Raw genomic sequence first — 21,061 nt, forward strand, 5'->3', positions numbered from 1 at the left:
GCTGTTTACACCCTCGCCTTCTCCTCTGATACTCTGTTCCACCATCTACCGCTTGTTCCTTATCTCGTGTCATTGATGGGGGAAACATTATGGCCCTCCTGCGACGGGTCGTCTCCTGTCGACATCATCTCATTATCTAGGAGATTGATCTAGAGATCCCCTTTGGTACCTTAGAGATTGCATGCCTCAATGGAAAGTTCTTCGCACCTGACGGTTGAATTTCATCATTGGTCATCGATTGGGTGATTCCACGAGTGTTCGACTTCAGCTCCTTCTTCTCACTTTGTGGACCATTGGCATTATTGGTGGTTTCTCTCACACTTGTTAATGGTTTTCATCATTGGCTGGTAATCAAGCGATTTTCTATCATGCTCGACCCCAGCATATCTATTCGCATGTTAGGATTTGTACAATGATCGGATGGTTTCATGACCCCGAACTCAGATTACACATGTTCGAGCTATGTGGATTGGTTTATGATTACATGACTCATTGATGGATGGCTGCGACCATACCTGAGTCCTCATGGATGGCTGCAACCATACCTTTATTATTAACATGGTCTTGCTAGCTGGATGGCTATGTCCATACCACAGACCTATCTCGTATGTCTTTTGGTTGGCTGCGCCCATGACTAGACTACATGTAATTCATTATCAAAGATATTAGTTGTACTTGCATACAGGTTCTTCCAGATGGTGTTCTAGCTCAGTCAGTTTCGTAAAGCATTTCACCCCTCCAACTCTCTCGGGCTTCATACTTTAGGGGGCATTTGTTACACAGTAATTTGTCACTGTCTTCCTTCTAGTCCTTCTACTGTGTCATGTGTCCAAGTCAAACGTGCTCACATTAGACAAATGCTCTCTGATGCTGCCAAATGACCCATTTTTCCTAAGTTATCTACCTCATCGCGGCTATGGGCTAAATAAACGTGCTAAAGAGCGCTCCTAAACAATCCAAATGCACTGTCAGCGTGGAAGTACACATGATTCCTGCGATGATCCGATTTCATGACCCAACGCGAGGTTGTTTCTAGTCTTTAGCGATGACTTGACTATCTACACCACTTAATAGTGATGTCAACTTTGAAGATCAGTTATGCCCCCGTGATGATCCAGATTGGGTGAATTTGTTCCAACAGTCGACCTTCCAGATGACTCCATAACTGGTTGTTGGCATAGTTTGTATCGCCCTCCCTTCTCTGGCATGGTTGTTCCATCATTTGTGTTACCTTCCTTGAAGATAAGCTCACTCTTCCACCTTTCATGGAGACTCCTTCTCCTATTTAAACTCTCACCATTACCATGCACTGCTAGTTTTTGGATAGTTTCTGATAGTTGGCTAGTTGAGCAGTGTTGTTAGTGTTTGTGAGTTTGCTAGATAGCTGGTGTGAGTGTGACAAGTGTGGGATTGTTGTTAGCTTGTGGAAGGTTGTGAAGTTCCTTAATCTTCTGTAAAACTTATGAGTGAGAGAGACTTGCATGTTGGGAGATCCACTTTCAAAGAGTGAATGCTTGAAGAACATGTTGGCTGGTCCCTTCTGAGAAGGCTTGTGACATCAAGACTTTGGTTGTAAGCTTACTCTTATTTCATTTTAATGCAATCAATGATGTTTTCCTATGTCTCGTATGTAATGTACTTGATAGCTCATGTCTTCTTGACTTTGTGAGTAAATAGGTCATTGTTGTTTCCGGTTACGTGCTTTGTTGCATTTCCTTTGCTTTGTTTCAGGTTGATTACTCATTGAGGAGAAGGAAGCAAAAGCTGGAGCAGCGCAACGGAACTCCATCGACCATCGGTTGAGGTAGGCCTCCAACTATGACTGTTTAAGGAAAGCTATTGTTGTTCTGTCCTTGTTTGTGATTAGACCCACTCTAGGGCTAGAGGGGTTGCCTCTGTCCATAGAGGGAACACTTTCCCGCATCACACTCTCAACCTTTGGGATCATCAACACATGTTTGGAACTTTGGAGAGAGAGATCTCTGATAACAACTAGTAAATAGAATTCAAATAACTGTACAAAATAAAACACATGAAAATAAAAAAATATGATTGTAATCATTGATTTAAAACTTATAAAAATTTTCTCAACTAATGGATCCATTGGTGAGGTAAAATGAATACCAATATCAGAATTTTCAGTGAGTGTAAAATATAAGGGATTTCCACCCTACATGGGTAAATAAAAATAAGCCATTATATAATCAATAAATGTCATAATTATTCACAATTATTTTGGTACCTGTGGATGCATTGTAGAGGAAACACTATTAAATACTTCTCTTTATTACCTTCTTCAGAAATTCCAGCTCCCTTCTCCAATATTCATGTATAACAAATTCTTTCATGAGTTAATAACTCCCCCATATTAGAAACAAGATCACCAAATTCTTACCAAAATGTTCTAAGTTCTAAGAATAGTGCAGGAATCAAACGATTGCTACCTGAACTTAGATTAGGCTTTCTCAATGGCTACGCAGTGTGGAGAAGGTTCCTTGTTAATAACCACTCCAACATTCAGACCTTTTTTCATGGAAACTTGCTCTGCATTGACTGAGAAATTAAACCCCAGGTTAAGTCTAGGGTGTTTCCTTTCTAGTACACTTTAGATTCCTGTGGCCTTGGAAGACATAATTGTATCGAAAAACTAGATCACCAGTTAGAGACCATAATAGCCATCAAATAAGTATAACTAAATTTCATCACCTTGATAAATGATCTAATATTGTAGCTTTAAAAGAAGGGTTACCGCAAAGGGAACCTATCAAATTTAATATATGGAACATTACTTCCCTTGCATCCCATCAGTCCACCATATTGTTGACATTTTAGTAAAAGGGTAGGGTCCTAAAAAGTTTAAGCATGCTTTCCTCAAAGCCCACTAAATTATTCTTTCTTTTAAACATTTGAAAAAAATGTCTTTTGGATTGGCCCAACTGAGAGATACTAAAAGAACCCAACTTATTTAGTCTAATTACCTCTGGCATTGAAGGGAAAACCAAGACAACATCTAGTCTTCTCTTTCAGTCTCCATTGAAGCCTTTACCTTTAGTTATGTCTTCCATTCACATCAATCAAATTAGCATTTAAAAAAATTAAATTGTCAACAAAATATCTTGTATTGTTATAACTTGGGTTACTGCCTTTGGGCTCAACCAAGGACGATTTCTCACCTTCATTTCTTCCACCAGAATGCCCATCATTTATATCATGGTCATGATCCTTTTCTGTTGTCCCTTTAGATTTATTTTTATCCACACTACCATCAACTAGACCCAGAGCTTAATATTCCACATTCCCAGTTCCAACAACTGCTTCTAAAATCCTTGGAGCCACAACAGAGTCCTCTGCATGAAATTCTTGTTTTTGAGTTTGCTCATATTCGACATCATCCCTGATGAAAGAGAAGTTTCCTTCAACATTGGCCTTCTCCAAATATTGAAAGCCAAGCTTCCTATGCAACTCAAAAGAATCAGATTCCAAATGTTCTTTGTATGAAGATACTTTTGGAATTCCCTTTCTATAAAGGGATATGGATTTTGTAATGGTTATCAATGAAATATTGTGATTCCTATCAGCAAGAGTAACTGAATTTGCCCCTTTGACATATACTAGCACCCTCATACCTGTTATAGCACCATTTACCACTCTTGGTAGATTTGATGCTCTGGTTATGGCCTAGGGCAACCCTTCCTTTCTAGACTTGGTCCAAATTCTAAAAAACAATGTTTTACTTCCCATATGCTATTTTTCCCTGTATAAAAAGTGTGTACACGTGGGTCAACCTATACCCAACTCATGTGTATGTGTTAAAAATCTAAAAAATAAATAATCTCCTTAAATTGGGGTGGATTTTATGGGTTTTACCTGTTACTTACCTACTATAGCTTGTGGCCCAACTGTTTCCCAACTAAAAAAACTAATTTGGAGAAGCATAAATAAAATTCCATGGGAAGGCCTAAGAGGAGGAGAGATGAGATATTGATATTATAGTTGATTACATCCCTGATCAAGTCTAAAGAAATCCCTGTGCCTCCTGCACTCCCAAGTTATAGGAAACCTTTGTTTCCTTCTTTGAGATGTCCTTCATCCCTTTTATGACATCCTTGTGTATATCGATGGAGGAAGATTGCTGAGGCCTGGGCAAGATGAATTTGGAGGATGGTTCTGCTTGGATCTGGAGAAAGACTTAGGTTTTAATTTTCCACATTTCATTTAGCTTACATCAATAAAGAAATGTTGTTATGTTCCTAATATTTATTGTGTTTATGAATTAATCTATGTTATGATTTACATATGAAATCTTATGTTAATGCTAATTTGCTCACTTGCTTATATGATTTAACACCTATATCATGAACATGATTTCTATTACTGCTGTTGTATATGCTTTTCTTGGATAAGTTATAGGTTCTAAAGGCATTGGAAGGAGCAGAGCATTTGGACCCTGTGGGATCGACCTCGAATGTAGGACCTCTGGGTAATACCTCTTCTTCCTACTTCAGTATTTTAAGCATTTATATTGTTTGTATGTGTGTTTCTTTGAGCTGTATGCCCTCCTCTCTGTTGGGATTTTCAACCCAAGACCTTAGGGTGTTTCCACTCACAACAATACCTGTAGAAAGAGTTTAAAATACATCGACTTCCAAATTTATCTGTCTTTGTTAAATATGTCTGTGCATTGGTATGTGTTTATTTCGACCTGTTTCTTCTTGCATAATCTTGATTTTTCATTACTATATGAACAACAATGGAATCCTATAATACTCTTTGAGGGTCAACCTATTCCATTTGACTGCATTCACTCCCCAAAGTTTCAGTATCTCCTGCCACAAGTCGTAGACTACCTCCTGCGTTCGATCCCCTACCCAAAAAAGATCCATCCCTTCCACAACCATTTATATATTTTCCATTTGGCAAGGCAGTTGTACCAATCTTGCCTTTAGCTTCACTATCAACTTTCAGGTCATCATTAAACAAACTCTCAAAATTTGGTATCATCAACACATGTTTGGAACTTTGGAGAGAGAGATCTCCGATAATAACTAGTAAATATCATTCAAACAACTGTACAAAATAATAACACATGAAAAAAATAAAATTAAAAAACTATGGTTGTAATCATGGATTTAGGCCTTGTAAAAATTTTCTCAGTGAATGTATCCGTTGGTGAGAGAAAATGAATACCAATAGCAGAAGTGTCACCAAGTGTAAAATCTAAGGGATTTCCACCTTGCATGGGTAAATAAAAATAATCCATTCTAGAATCAATAAATGTCATATTTATTGAAATAATTTTGGTACCTATGGATGCATTGTAGAGGAAATACTATCAAATAATTATCTTTATTAACTTCTCCAGAAATTCCATCTCCCTTCTTTGATCTTCACAGAAAAAAACTTCCTACTCGAGTTAATAACTCCCCCAGATTAGAAACAAGATCACCAAATTCTTACCAAAACGTTTCAAGTTCTAAGAATGGTGCATGAATCAAATGATTTCTACCTAATGCAGGAGGTTGATCAAAATACGATGGTAGTCTTCCTTTTTAGATCATGTTCAGTCCGGTTGTTCTTATCCCATATCCCATGTGAGAGGAGTCTTAGGAATGTGATGAAGAGTCAGATGTTTGTGCGATCTGCGATATTGCAATGCATTTCTGTGAAGGAAACTTCGGCCACAGGAATGAGATCACTACACTTTGATCAACAGTGGATAGTGATATCAGATGAGTTACTTGCGCAATGTTTAACCGCCCTTATGGAGCCAATAAAGAATATAAACCCTTGATCTATAAACGTTCGGGTCTATTTTTGGAATTAAAGTCTGAGAAATTGATGACCTGATATCCGTTGGATAACAGAGGCCATCAAATCCTATGGCTTGCGAGTCTTCAACTAGTGCACGAGTTAAAAACATGCCTAACCCCCGCAGTTGACTGTGACCTAAAAGTTTGAAATTGAGATTGACGACTAGGAGTGAGTGCGGGGCTTCAACCATGATCAAGAAATTCAATACTCTCCTACCCTCGTAGTTGACTGATCATCGTCGATCTACCAAATTTGTCGATCTGACGATCTAGAGCTATTCCTCCACCCTTCTTCTTCCGCCATTAATACTAAATGACCGTGATTAACACATAAACATTGAGATTTACAATTAAAGTATGAAAATAGAGAAAATACCCGATTAAGTTTCAGAAAGTAGATTCACCGAGGTAAACGAGAGTCTTCACCAGGATTAACTCACAATTACTCACTAAATCAATTTCTTCAATATAATAGTAGTTACAGAGTCTTGGCCCTCTCGGCTCAATTACAACAATTTATCTAACCTCTATCTCAATATCAAAACCATATCTATCACTCAACTCTTGCCTTTCACTCAAATCTCAATCATCTCAGCTAATCCCTTTCCATTACATTTTCTTCTCTTTTATGAGTCAAATCCTATTCTAGTTGTACTAATAACTCGTTCTCTATTTTAATTAGTCTAACAATAAAATCTCTCTTTTTAAGCTCTATTACACACCTATGTTAACAACTTATCCCTTAGTCTAAAATAAGATAATTTTCTAATTATTACAATAATGAAGTAAAGATCATTTTCGAGAGATCCAGTCCTCTCTACCAAAACTGACTTTTGACCACACAGGTCAGTTAAATTCAACTCACTTATCCACAACATGTGAAAAAACCATCACATTGCTGGCTAAGTCCAGATGCTCCTGCATCAGACTCCCAGGGAAGAAAAGAATCATCCCTCAGACTTTCAGGGTTTACTCCATACTTCTGCAACTCTGCTGTTGTCAACCAAATAGAATCCTCCACTGGTCGTCCTTTCCATTTGACTAGATATTGAAAATAATCTTATCCTCTGGTTCTTTTGGATACTCTTTTCTCCAAAACAACTTCCACCTCTTTCTTAACTATCTTTGGCATTTTTTCTTCCCATTTCAAAGTTTTAACTTCATCTTCTGTAGTTCCCTCCTGTAGCTCTGTCTCTGTCTCTTTGTATGGATACAAATCTGCAACATTGAAGATAGGTGATATTCCAATCCCTTCTGGCAATTCAATCTCATAAGCATTAGTTGAAAACTTTCTTACAATTCTATGTTGTCCTATCTTTTTCATTTTTAGTTTATTGTAAGTCTTAGAAGGAAATCTTTATTTTCTCAAATACACCATCACTAATTCTTCCACTTGGAATTCTTTCTCTCTTCTTTTCATATCTACTCTCTATTTGTATTTGCCACTGCTTTCCTGCAATCTACCTTTGACATCTTCTTGTAGTATCTGCATCTGCTTTGAAAACTCTTCAGCTTTTGCACTTCTTGTCTCCTGTTTACCCAAATTTCTGAGCTCATACACACCCCTTGGATTCATCCCAAAAACAATTTAAAATGGACTCATTTGAGTACTTCGGTTTGGAGTGTCATTATAAGCAAACTCAGCCAGAGCTAGTGCTAAATCCGATTGCTTAGGATTTTGATACACTAAACTTCTCAATATGTTTCCCAAGCTTATGTTTACCACTTCAGTCTGTCCATCTATTTGAGGATGGTATGCTGAATTGAAACTGAGGTTAGCACCTAGTTTCTTCCAAAGAGTTCTCTAGAAATGCCCAAAAAACTTTGTATCTCTATCAGACACAATACTTATAGGCAATCCATGTAATCTTACAATTTCTGAAAAAAATAGATTAGCAATATGTGTTGCATCACTAGTCTTCTTACATGCAATGAAATGTGTCATCTTGGAAAATCTATATACCACAACATGAATGGAATCATTCTCCCTTTGAGTTTTAGGTAACCCCAAAACAAAATCCATGCTAATTGCATCCCGTGGTCGTTCTGGTATTGGTAATGGATAGTACAATTCTGTATTCTGGCTTCTCCCTTTAGCAGGCTGACATATCCTACACTTCTCAACAAATATCTTAACATGAGTCTACATCTTTGGCCAATAGTAAAAAGTATTTACCTAAGCAAAGGTTTTTTCTTGTCCAAAGTGACCAGATAATCCTCCACTGTGTTTATCCTTTATTATGTTTTCCATCATAGAACATTTGGGAATGCACAAATTGTTGCCTTTAAACAATAAACCTCCTTGGATAAGATAATCTAACCACTGACTTCTGTTATGAACTATTGGATTTTGTATTGCTGCATAAATATCTTTGAAATCTGCATCATCTTTATACATTTCAACCATTTCTTCAAATCCTACAACACCAACTTTCATTTCTTGCACAATGAAATTTACCTTGCTTAAAGCATCAACAACTTTGTTCAACTTACCACTTATGTGTTTTATCACAAAAGTAAAGCTCTATAAAAACTCTACCCACTTGGCATGTTTCTAGTTCAATTTTGGTTGGTTGTTTATGAACTGTAATGCATGATTGTCAGAATATAATATAAACTCCTTTGGTAGCAAATAATGTCTCCATTTTTTAAGGCTTGTACAATAGCATAAAATTATTTATCATAAGAAGAATACTTCTTCTTATCTCATTTAATTTCTCACTGAAGTATGCTATTGGTCTCTGTTCTTGACTCAAAACCACTCCAATTGCAACTCCACTAGCATCTGCTTCAACATGAAATACTTTTTCAAAATCAAGTAAATCTTAAACTGGTTTCTCTGTGATTTTCCTCTTCAGTAACTTAAAATTCTTGTCTGCTGCTTCTGTTCACTTGAATGGTTGATTAGTCTCCTTGATTGTTTCAAGAATTGGTGCACAAATCTGACTAAAACCTCTAATAAATTTTGTATAAAAACTTGCAAGACCATGAAAAATTCTTACCTCAAATATATTCCTTGGAATAGGCCAATTCCAAATTGCTTGGAATTTCTCTAGAACCATTTTCAACCCTTCTTTAGAAACTACAAATCCCAAGTAAATTAATTCTTCTTTCATGAAACTACATTTCTTCAGATTTATCAGTAGTTTCTCTTTCCGCAGAGTTCTTAAAACCAATTTAAGATGCTCTAGATGTTCTTCTTTACTTCTACTAAAAACTAGAATATCATCAAGATAAACAATAACAAACTTGCCTACATATTCCTTCAAGACTTCATTCATCAATCTCATGAACGTGCTAGGTACATTAGTGAGTCCAAAAGGCATCACTAACCACTCATACAACCCACTGTTTGTTTTAAATGCAGTCTTCCATTCATCTCCTTCTCTAATTCTTATTTGATGATATCCACTCTTCAGATCTATTTTAGTAAAATACTTTGACCCACTCAAACAATCCATCAAATCATCCATGCGTGGTAAAGGAAACCTATACCTGTTAGTGATCTTGTCCATGGCTCTGGAATCTATACACATACGCCATCCACCTTCTTTCTTTGGACTGATTACTATTGGTACAACACATGGACTAAGACTCTCTCTGATTAGTCCCTTATCCATTAGTTCTTGCACTTGTTTTCCAACTTCTGCATTCTCTTGAGGAGTTAATCTGTATGCTGCTTTGTTTGGAAAACTTGCTTCTAGTATTAGATCAATATGATGACTAATACTCCTGATTGGTGGCAATGCATTTGGAAACTCATCCACAATAATATCAGCAAAATCATTCAACAGAGTTTTGATTTCTTTAGGTAAATCATATAAGTTTGTAGAAGTCAAAATTACCTTAGGTCTCCCTATGACAACAAAATGCATTTTTTCACCTTTTCCAACCTCTTGCAACAACTCCTTTCCACTCATCAGCATAACACTATTTCCAGGTGCTCCTTTGTCAGCTTCATCCTTCAATAGTAGCATTGTATGTTTATTTCCATCCTTCTCTAGAGTATAATTATTTTTCCTCCCATCATGAATAGCTTTCTGATCAAACTGCCAAGGTCTTCCCAGCAATACATGGCATAAATCCATTGGCATTACATCACAAAATATCACATCTTTATAAGTACCAATCTGTATCTCTACCTTGCACTGTTTTGTCACAATAATCTGATGTCCTTTCTGCAACCATGACACTTTGTAAGGAGTAGGGTGTACTGTCTTCACTAATCCTAGCTTTTCCACCATCTCTGTAGAAACAAGGTTATCAGTGCTTCCACTGTCAATTATCACTTTACAACATTTACCTTTGGATTTGTATGTAGTTCTGGATAAACTCTTCCTCTGAGCTGGTTCTCTAGTCTCTTTCTCTGCCTTAAGCAATGCCATTTTCAACAACAGGGATTCTACTACTTCAGGGGATTCTTCCTTTTCTATAATTTGAGATGTTTCTTGCTTTGCCTCATCCACATTCACATTCCTTTGACTTGTTGTTCTATTGTGACGACAATCCCATGATCCATGTCCCCATTCTCCACATGTGTAACACCAAATATTTCTTCCTCGACCTCTTCCTTCGGGTGAAAATATTCCTCTATTAAAATCTCCCCTCTGTGGTGGTCCACTACTTGAACTTCCTGTTTCATTCTGATGTTGCTAAAACCTTGGTCTAGTAGTTCCTCTAACCCTTACTAAACATTTCCCTCTATTCCTCTAATTTTGTTTTCTCAACATCTTCTCTTTTGCCTTCAATCTTGCTTGATAGGAATATTCAATGGTCTTTAGACTCAACAATTTGATCTGATCTTGTATGTCATATCTTAAGCCATTGATATATCTGACGACCTTCTCCATGTCATCCTTTGCATGTCCTGCTCTAATACTCAATTTATAAAACTCTTCTGTATATTCTTTAACAGACATTCCTTTTTTCCTTAAATTCTATAATTGTTTGAAAAGATTTAACTGATAATCTTTTGGCATACATTTAGCTTTCATTTTACTCGCCATTTTGTCCCATTGCTTGATCTTGGACTTTCCTTTTCTTGTTCTAGATGTTTGTAGTTCATCCCACCAAATAGCCGCATGACCCTTCAATATGGTAACTACAAATTTCACCTTCTTTTTGTCATCAACCTCCTCATAGTCAAAACATTTGTCCAATGAACTGATCCAATCCATTAGCTCTTCTGCATTGAGACTCCCTTCATACTCAGGAATTTCCACCCTTGGTTTTCTACCTACTTTAGCCAGCATCTTGATAACTTTGGTAGTTTCATTTTCCTCCTATTCTTCTTCCTAAAAAGATTCTTTTGTAGCATTGCAACTCCTACATAAGGTGTTCTCCTCTGAGCAATATCCATTTTGTCCATCCTTGTACGCAGACTCCAAATCTCCTCCACCGGAACTGCATTTGCTTCAGGTCTTCCTCGACCTATGCCAGCTCCCCTCCTTGACAGCATGTTTACTACAGTCAACTCAATCTCTGTGCTCTGATACCAAAAATGACGCAGGAGGTTGATCAAAATAAGGTGGTTGTCTTCCTTTTTATATTGCATTTTGTCTAGTTGTGCTTATCACATATCGCATGCGAGAGGAGTCGTCTTAGGAATGCGATGAAGAGTCACATGTTGGTATGATCTGCGATATTGCGATGGATTTTTGTGAAGGAAACTTCGGCCACGGGAATGAGATCATTGCACATTGATCAATGGTGGATAGTGATATTGGACGACCTACTTGCACAATGTTTAACTGCCCTTACGAAGCCGATAAGGAACATAAACCCTTGATTTATAAAATTTCGGGTCCATTTTTGGAATTAAAGTCCAAGCACTTGATGAACCAATATCCGTTGGATAACAGAGGCCATCAAATCCTACAGCTTGCATGTCCTCAACTAGCGCACAGGTTAAGAACAGGCCTAACCCCCGCAGTTGACTATGACCTAAAAATTTGAAATTGAGATCGAAGGCTAGGAGTGAGTGTTGGGCTTCAACCACAATCAAGAAATTTTGTACTCTCCTACACCCACAGTTGACTGATCATTGTCGATCTACTAGATCTTTCAATTTGACGATCCAAATCTATTCCTCTGCCCTTCTTCTTCGGCCATAAATACTAAATGACCGCGATTAACACATAAACACTGAGATTTACAATTAAATTATGAAAATAGAGAAAACACCTGATTAAGTTTCATAATGCAGATTCACAGAGGTCAACGAGAGTATTCACAAGGATTAACACACAGTTACACACTGAATCAATTTCTTCAATATAATAGTAGTTATAGAGTCTTGGCCCTCTCAGCTCAGTTACAACAATTTATCTGACCTCTGTCTCAATCTCAAAACCCTATCTATCACTCAACTCTCACCTCTCACTCAAATCTCAATCATCTTAGCTAATCCCTTTCAATTACATTTTCTTCTCTTTTATGAATCAAATCCTATTCTAACTGTACTAACAACTCAATCTCTTTTTTAGTCTGTCTAACAATCAAATCTCTCTTTTTAAGCTCTATTACACACATATGCTAAAAAATTATCGCTTAATATAAAATAAGACAATTTTCTAATCATTACAATAATGAAGTAAAGATCATTTCGAGATATCCAAACCTCTCTACCAAAATTAAATTTTGACCACTCAGGTCAGTGAAATTCAACTCATTTAGCCACATCATGTGAAAAAACCATCACATTGCTGGCTAAGTCCAGATGCTCCTACATCACTACCTAAGCTAAGCTTGCATTTTTTCAATTACTGCAGAATGTGGAGAAGGTTCCTTTTCCATAACTACTCCAACATTCACACCTATGCCCATGGAACCTTACTTTGCATTGACTGAGAAATTAAACCCTGGGTCAAGTCCAATCCATGTCCTTTCTAGTACACTATCGATTCTTGTGACCTTGGAAGACATAATTGTATCAACAAACTAGACCATTAGTTAGAGACCATAATAACCATAAAATAAGTACAACTAAATTTCATCACCTTAATAAGCGGTAGAATATTGTAGCTTTAAAAGAAGGGTTACCACAAAGGGAGCCTATCAAATTTAATATATGGAATATTACTTCCCTTGCATCCCACCAATCCACCATATTGTTGACATTTTAGTAAAATGGTAGGGTCCTAACAAGCTTAAGCATGCTTCCCTCAAAGCCTACTGACTTCTTTCTTTTAAGCATTTGAAAGAAATGGATTTTGCATTGGCCCAACTAAGACATACTAAAAGAACCCCGTTTATTTAGTCTCATTACCTCTGATAGTTAAGGGAAAACCAAGACAACATCTACTCTTCTCTTTCAATCTCCATTGCAACCTTTACCATTAGTTATGTTTGCCCTTCAAATCAGCAGAATTAGTATTTGAAACAATTAAATCGCCAACATAATCTCTTATATAGTTAGAACTTGGGTTACTGTCTTTGGGCTATACCAATGATTATTTATCACCTTCATTTCTGCCACTAGAATACCCATCATTTAGATCATGGTCATGATCCTTTTCTATGGTCCCTTTAGATTTATTTGTAGCCACACTACCATCAACTAGGCTGAACGCTTGATTTTCCACATCACTAGTTCTAACTGCTACTTATAAAATCCATGGAGTCACAATAGGGACCTCTGCATGACATTCGTGTTTTTGAGTTTGCTCAATTTGTACATTATCCTTGATGAAAGAACATTTTCCTTCAACAATGGTCTTCCTAAAATATTGATAGCTAACCTACCTGTGCAACTCAATAGAATCATATTCCAACTATTCTTTGCATGAAGATTCTTTTGGCATTCTAGTTCTATAAAGGGATATGGCTTTTACAATGGTTATCAAAGAAATAGTGTGATTCCTATAAGCAAGAGTCACTGACTCTGCCTCTTTGACATCTACCATCCCCCTTGTACCTGTAGAAACATTTTAATATCCATCCATAGTTCCAAATTTATCTGTCTCTCTTAAATATGTTTGTGCATTGATATGTGTTGATCCTCACCTGTTTCCTCTCACATAAGCTTGATTTTTCATTCCTATAAGAAAAAAACTGGAGTCCTCTGATATTTTATGAGGGTCAACATGATTTCCATCCACCTATGGTGCATGTTCCATTTGAATTCATTAACTCTCCAAATTTTCAATATCCCTTGCCACAAGTAGCAGACTACCTTATGACTTTGATCCCCTGCCCAAAATAGACCCAACCATTGGGCATGGCCCAACTTGGTCCAAATTTTGGGTAAAAGACCCCGTGAAATAAGGAGAGGACTGCGTAGAGTTGGGGAAGATATATTCATCATGCAGAATTTTAGGGCTTTTGGGATGGGATAAAGCCCTTATTTTGTAACGAGTATTGGGTAGTAGTCCTTGTTTTATGGATCCATGGTATGTGGACCATGGTTTTTGTATAGATGAATTGTATAAAAGGATATCTAATACCTTAGTGAAAGGAAATGGAGAGAAGAAATTAATGAAATATCATAAGTGAATCTCTATTTTCATGTCTGTAGTCTATATTTTTAGAGAAGGCTCCACAACCGAGTGCGCAGAGACCTTGAAGAGTTTGCAACAGAGTGTGCAGACCACCTGCAACTAGGTGTGCATGTTAGAGAAGTGAATGCAATTGAAAATATGTTTAATAAAGAAGAAATTTTGGAGAAGTATTATATATCTATTTATGTTAATTTTATACTTTTATGTATCTTATTATGTATGATTTTCACTGAATTATGCAAAGATCTGTAAGATATACTGTTATGTGTTAGAGTTTATGCATTTCTATAAACTAGTCATCTTTGCAAAGTTCTTATGCATGGGTAGCTATAAGATTCACATATAATAGAAGTAAATACATGGCGCCACTTCACGGGTATCCCTTTGATTGTGAAAACCTGGTTTTGCAACCGCTCGTAACTACTTTGGGTGAGGTTGCGACTTGCTTGTGGGTTGTTGCGGAAAGGGCCAGTAGTTGAGGGTTTTGTTGGCGTGCAACACACTCTGAACCTGGGTCAAGCCCCCTTAAACCAAAAAGTGGTTCCGTTGCTAGAACCAAGATATACTTAAAGGGATATGATTTGGAATCCATCAAAGAGAGAAATCTAGGAGTGGGTCAAACAAGAAGAAATAGAAATTTTAGAAAATGAGAACAAAGCCCCCCGTTTATCACTTGGTTGTAGAGATATATATTTGAAGATCAATATGAGATTTTCTTTGGTTCGTTCCACATTGAATTGCTCGAGTGGATATCTAATTTAGATGAGCATAAGAACTATTTCAAAGGTGACGAACCTATGAAGTAGAATGGTGATTTGATACAAAGGCTCAAGAGAATCGATACAAGTATCTCAAGGGTTGTTGATTTTTGGATCGATAGAATTTTTGGAGGATTTATCATTGAGTTCTAGATTGACCAAATCGTGTCCTATAGCAGAGTTGAACAAAGATTCTTCAAAGGACCACAAGGAAAGTTTTTGAATTCTCTAAAGCTCTAGATGAAAATGTTATTGCATGAAAAAGGGATTTTGTGGATGGAGTGAGATTAATGTTTGGAAAAAGAAGAACTAAGATGGAATTAGGAGCTACACGAAGTGGAAAATGATATAGAATAGATCCAAAGAATTTTATTGAGGCTGAATATAGCTCTTTGTTGGAATCTGAGAATGAATAAGAAATAAGTAACCCTACAACCTTGCGATACTCCCCCACCAATCCTGAATGCGCGTCGAAATTAGGGGCTGAATGAATCGGGGCATCTTTTGGATTCCCCATCCATCCACCCCAGTCACAACCCATACCCTCTCCATACTTTCCCTACACCACCACCTCCACTTCCCTCTCCACCAAGTCCCTCGAGAAGAAGAATGGCTGATGACATTAAGCTACATATCTTTAGAGAACTGGGAATAGAGGACCTTGACTAGTTTTGGTTAGTAATTGATGTAGTATGGATGGAAAGATATATTAATAATGTGATGTAAATAAGGTGCAACTAATCACGTCGTTGAGGGAGATAGAACTAACATAGTATGTGAAATAATTTGTGAGTAAGTCGAATGCTACATTTGATGAAATCAAGAAGGCCTTGGCAGCAGAGTTCAAGAAGCCAAAATTAGAATCCCAGTGTATCATAGAGATGAAAGAGATCAAGCAAGAAATGACTGAATCTGTGTGGGTACTAGATTAACGATTCAAGGTTTTAATGGGTCAAGTGAGCTTTGAGATACCCCCACAACAACATAAGGAATGCTTCATAGCCATGCTTCTTTAAGATATTAGGTTACGATTGATAGAGCAGAAGATCAGGACACAAGCTGAAGCATTGGAGGTTGTGATGAAGTTGGAAGCCTCGCCAGTTGGAGATACTCATGAAGGAGTACAACAGATACAAAACCAGCTAGCTACATTGACCCTGGAATTGTAGGATCTGAAGAAAGGTAAAGAATTCACACCAGAAAGATCAGAAATATGGTGTATGAAGTGCAAAGTGGAAGGTCACTATAAGGATCAATGCCCATTATTCATAGATTATATTGCAAGTGGAGTGCCTAATCCAGTAAATCTGGGTTTGTGGTGTGAAATTTGTAGGACGTGAGGTCAGCATCGCTTTAAGACCTCTATCTATTATAGAAATATATATAGACCTGAAGAAATTATTTTGTAATTTCTGTAGATTAGTAGGCCATAATGAGAAAAAATGTTGAAGTTATGACTTAATGATGGAGCACACTACTGATAGTTATAGACTGCAAACTGAAGGACACACATGTGAAGAGCAAGGCTAACATGCTGGACGAAGAGAATTTCAAGGAGGAGGAGGAGGAGGAGGAAGAGGAGCTGGTTGAGGGGGAGGCCAGATTATCTGCTATAACTGTGGATAGGCAGGACACTTCGTGAGAGACTGCCAGAACCCGACGAAAACTTGCCATTACCATAAGGCTTTTAATCATGTCATAGAAGAATGTCCTATCCTCATTGCAAATATGCATGAGAAAATAAACTAGCAGCTTGTAGCAAATGTCCAAATGATGACCATTGAGCCAAGAGAATTTAAACCATGCATCAAAATTGTAACAAGAAGTGGAGCCACGACTAGGATTTGATAAGGCTAAGGGAAAAAAGGAAGTTGAAGCCACATGGATAAGGAAAACCACCAAAAAGGCTCCTGTATTTGATATCTTGATGGAAAAGAAAGAATTGATGGAGGTGAGGTGAAGCTTTATGGATGATGAGGCCTCGACCTCTACCACCCAGTCAACTCTGAAGGATAACCACAAAATAATACCGGTTGCGACACATGAGGTGGATCCAAATGTTTTGAAATCTTTTCTACAGACTTGCATCAAGCTTTTGAGGAAGCAGAAGGATGTGGAGGGATTATAGGAAGTAATAGACTCTTGTACTTCTAGGGAGATACCACAGAGGGAGATGTGCATAGTGAATGATTTGCATAGACACAATATATAACATGGAAAGAAATGAGGCTTACAATGCAGATTGGAGAGTATGACATGGATCATGTTATCTTAGATCTGGGATCTAATGCCAATGTATTGCCAAGGCAGAGTTGGGAATCGTTGGGTAAGTCAAAGTTGCAATGGTCTATTATTCAGCTGAAGATGGAAAATCAACAGAAAATCTTACCACTAGGAAGGTTGTCTAATGTCATAGAGGACATTGACGGTGTTGGGTAGCGGAGGTCCCGCGTAACAGTTTTGAGGTAGAAAGCCTAGAAATTAGGATTAAATTATTGTAAAAACTCCAAAGTATGTGGAGCGTGAAATGTAAAAGGTCGAGTCAAAGGGTTGTCAACCCAAGAAGTAATGTAAAATAATAGGAAGTAAGTCAGTCCGCGGACAATAGGAAGGTATAAATAGAGTGCAACTCTATGAGGAAAAGGCAGTTCTTGTTGGGCATGATCTTGAATCTAAATTGTAATGGGTTGCTGAGGGAAGCACTCTTAAAGAATTTGTAAGTCCGAGTCAAGGGTCTAGGTAGAGGATAGAGGTTGTGCAGCTGTGTGCACAAAGGCCTGGAAGGAGGATCTAATTCTCCGGGTGAGAAGTGGAAATAAAGCTAAGTTCATTCTCATAATTATTTTTGATCTCTGAGTTATCACGAATTTGGCATTTTGTATGGTTAATAAAACTGTTTTGATTTATGCATACTACTTAATGAATACTTGCGAATCTCGATTTAAATATTAATTTGCAAACCGAATAAAAGTGTTAAATGTTGCTTAAAGACCACTTTAAAGTAGATCTGGGTCGCAGTACTTCCTCCTATAGATTAGATCTGTAGATTGTGTATTAATAGATAGTAAATGGTATTCTAGATTTGCACGAATACAGTGCAGCGTGAAGCCTCCAAACCACATCTAGACATCCCAAGGGTGCGGAAACCTGGTTCCAACACCCTCCTCAGCTACCTTGTGTGAGACCTCAGCCCGTGCTTCGTGGGCTATTGCCGAAAGGGCCAGTAGATGCGGGATTTTCTTGGCTAAATAATTCTTCCAAACCTGGGTCAGGCCCATATAAGCCAATAAATGGTTCCATTGCCAGGAATGGGATTTACCTAAGGGGTGTCTGGTGTGAAACATGGGGACTCTATAGAGAAAAGAACTAAAGGAGCGAAGGGACCAAGAACAGTAGTAGTTCAAGAGTAACAATGATGAGTGTGATCTAGTTACCAATATTCAAAGGAGCAGGAAGCGAAGACCCAAAACAATTCTGGTTCGTGTTAACATCCGTATGGAACACGTAGCGAATTGTGGATGATAATATTAGAAAGGCTACCTTAGTTAGTGCACTGCAGGATCGAGAACTGACATGGTACATAAAGTACTTGAATGATCACCCAATGACGAGGACAACAAAAATCCAGACCGATTTGAAGAAGGAGTTTAGCCGGCCAAAGTCAGAAACACAGGCATAGGGTTCAAAGAGATTGCGATGATGCCTAGTGAAACCCCATGGGATTTGGACCAAAGACTGAAAAGTACTATTCGAGAATCTAACATGAAATTGACGGATGTGCAACACTGTGCTTGGTTTATGGCATCCTTAACACCACATCTGAGGACGGCTTTTTCACAACAAAAGATCTCAACCCAGGCCGAAGCGCTAGAGACAACAATGAGGTTACACAAAACTCCCTTACAAGACCCGGGGTTGGGAATTTAGAAAATCCAAGTGCAGATCCAAAATTTGTGTTTGGAAATAAAGAAGTTAAAACAAGAATAGGTACCACAATCGGAAGTTCGGGATGAAGTATGGTGCATAAAGTGCAGAAGCCAGGGACACAAAAAAGATCATTGCCCGGTCTTAGTGAATTTTGTGGCAACAGGGGGACCAACCCTATTGTGACCAGAGGCACAGGCAGGACCAAGCACCACAACCCCACTTTGGTGCACAATCTTTCAGGTGGGAGGAAAGCACAACACGAATAACTTTCATCCATTACCAAAATACAACCAGACCCCCCAACAGATATTTTGCAACTTTTGCAGGTCGGTGGGCCACGAGGAAAGAGACTGCCATAGCTACCAATTGTTAATGGACCAATCACTTTCTTACAGAATGAAGACTGAGGCATGAGGTCAGGATCCAGCCGTAGTGATCGCGTGTGGTGGGTTCCAGGGCCGAGGCCAAGGACGAGATGGAATGGGGCCAGGCAGGGGTCATGGGCAGCTAATCTACTACAACTCGGGGGACTAGGACATTACGCGTGGGATTGTACCAACCCAACTATAATTTCATGTAGTTACTGTGAGAAATTCAACATGAGCTAATAGATTGTCCTACGGTGATAGAACAAGTTCGCGAAAAAAGGACAGCGCAACCAACAATGACCCAAAATGTGTAGATGATGAGGTCCAAACCCCACAAGGAAGATCCCAAAGTCAACATGGTACTGAGAAGTGGCATGGCCACAGGAGCGGATGAAAGGAACTTAGGGACCGGTATGGAGACATATCTGGAAGCTCGGGGGAGGTTCGCGGAGGTCTCTACTCCAAGTAGTAGGGAGCAGCCAGAGGCAGATAAGGATCCCTCAATGATAACTACCTTTCTAGAGACATGTATAAAATTACTTCGTGACAACAAGGTAGTTAAAGGCTTGCAGGAGTTGATAAATTGATGCGCAAGATGGAGTGAACCTCACGTCGTTTGAAAGTTGGGAAGACATGCATCACGGACTGGGAGGGAAATGCGACTAACAACATAGATCGATGAGTATGAAATGGATCAGGTCATTTTAGATCTAGGTTCAGATGCCAACGTACTGCCTAAATAGACTTGGGAGTGCATGGGTAAGCCTACGCTACAATGGTCCCCTATCCAACTGCAGATGGAAAATCAGTAGAAGGTACTGCCCATGGGAAGGCTGCAAGGAGTTATGGTAGACCTTGACGGCACAAGTACTCGGAAAAAATTTGAATTTATTGAGCTCATGGATGAAAGTACACCCTATCCTGCGTTGTTATGGATAGACTAGGCCACCAACATGAACGAGATTATTAATTTAAAGAAGCAAATAATGGTATTTGAAACAAATTCGCTATGCATGGTCATTCCACTAGATCCGGCTGAAGGACTGCACTACATTGAACCTGTGCATGACAGAGAAAGCGACAACAATGCAGATTGTAGTTACAGAATGGTTGTGCAAAGGCAAGAAGGGGTCAAGACAGTGGAGGATAGAAGAATATCTTGAGGCTATGAAGAGTCCTTCACTTCCAAGTCAGATGAGGAAGATGAGTAGTGGCACAACAGGTTGAGTGGAGTGACCACACTACATTGCAACATGGTGACTATATCTCTGTACTGCGTGAAGGCCTAGGATCACAAAATGCCAATGTATGATGGGCTGAAAATAATAGATGAATTCTTGACTAAATTTGAAGTCGTAGTACCAGAGCACCAATGGTTTGATATGATGAGGTGGTCGTTGCATGCGATGCCTGCGTGATGGTGGGGAAAAAATGAAAAGGCGTTCAAAGATTGGTGCACCTGCAGACGTATGATGAAGATCAGATTTGGGAAGCCGGAATTATGCCTAATGGAGAAACACAATGGATGTGATTACCCGTGCATGCACCTTACTAGATGGATCAAAGCCTACGACGAAGAACCTTAGCCAGAATGGGTGCACTTATTTTATCACACCCTTGACGTCATTCCTAGAAACTGGTATATTGAAGCAGAGCTCTGGCACGACACAGGTGAGTGGGATATCTTGCGTGAAGGGCTT

At 38.4% G+C, this 21,061-nt stretch overlaps 1 pseudogene; it reads right to left on the reverse strand.

The window, feature by feature from the left end:
* The window catches only part of LOC149184817 (magnesium-chelatase subunit ChlH, chloroplastic-like), an 85,868-nt pseudogene that overhangs the window by 12,009 nt on the left and 52,798 nt on the right, over window positions 1-21,061 (reverse strand).

Source organism: Pinus tabuliformis, chromosome 3_2 (genome assembly GCF_031772625.1).
Source record: "Pinus tabuliformis cultivar Carrire ecotype Pingquan chromosome 3_2, CPIR1, whole genome shotgun sequence".
NCBI classification, from domain to species: domain Eukaryota; kingdom Viridiplantae; phylum Streptophyta; class Pinopsida; order Pinales; family Pinaceae; genus Pinus; species Pinus tabuliformis.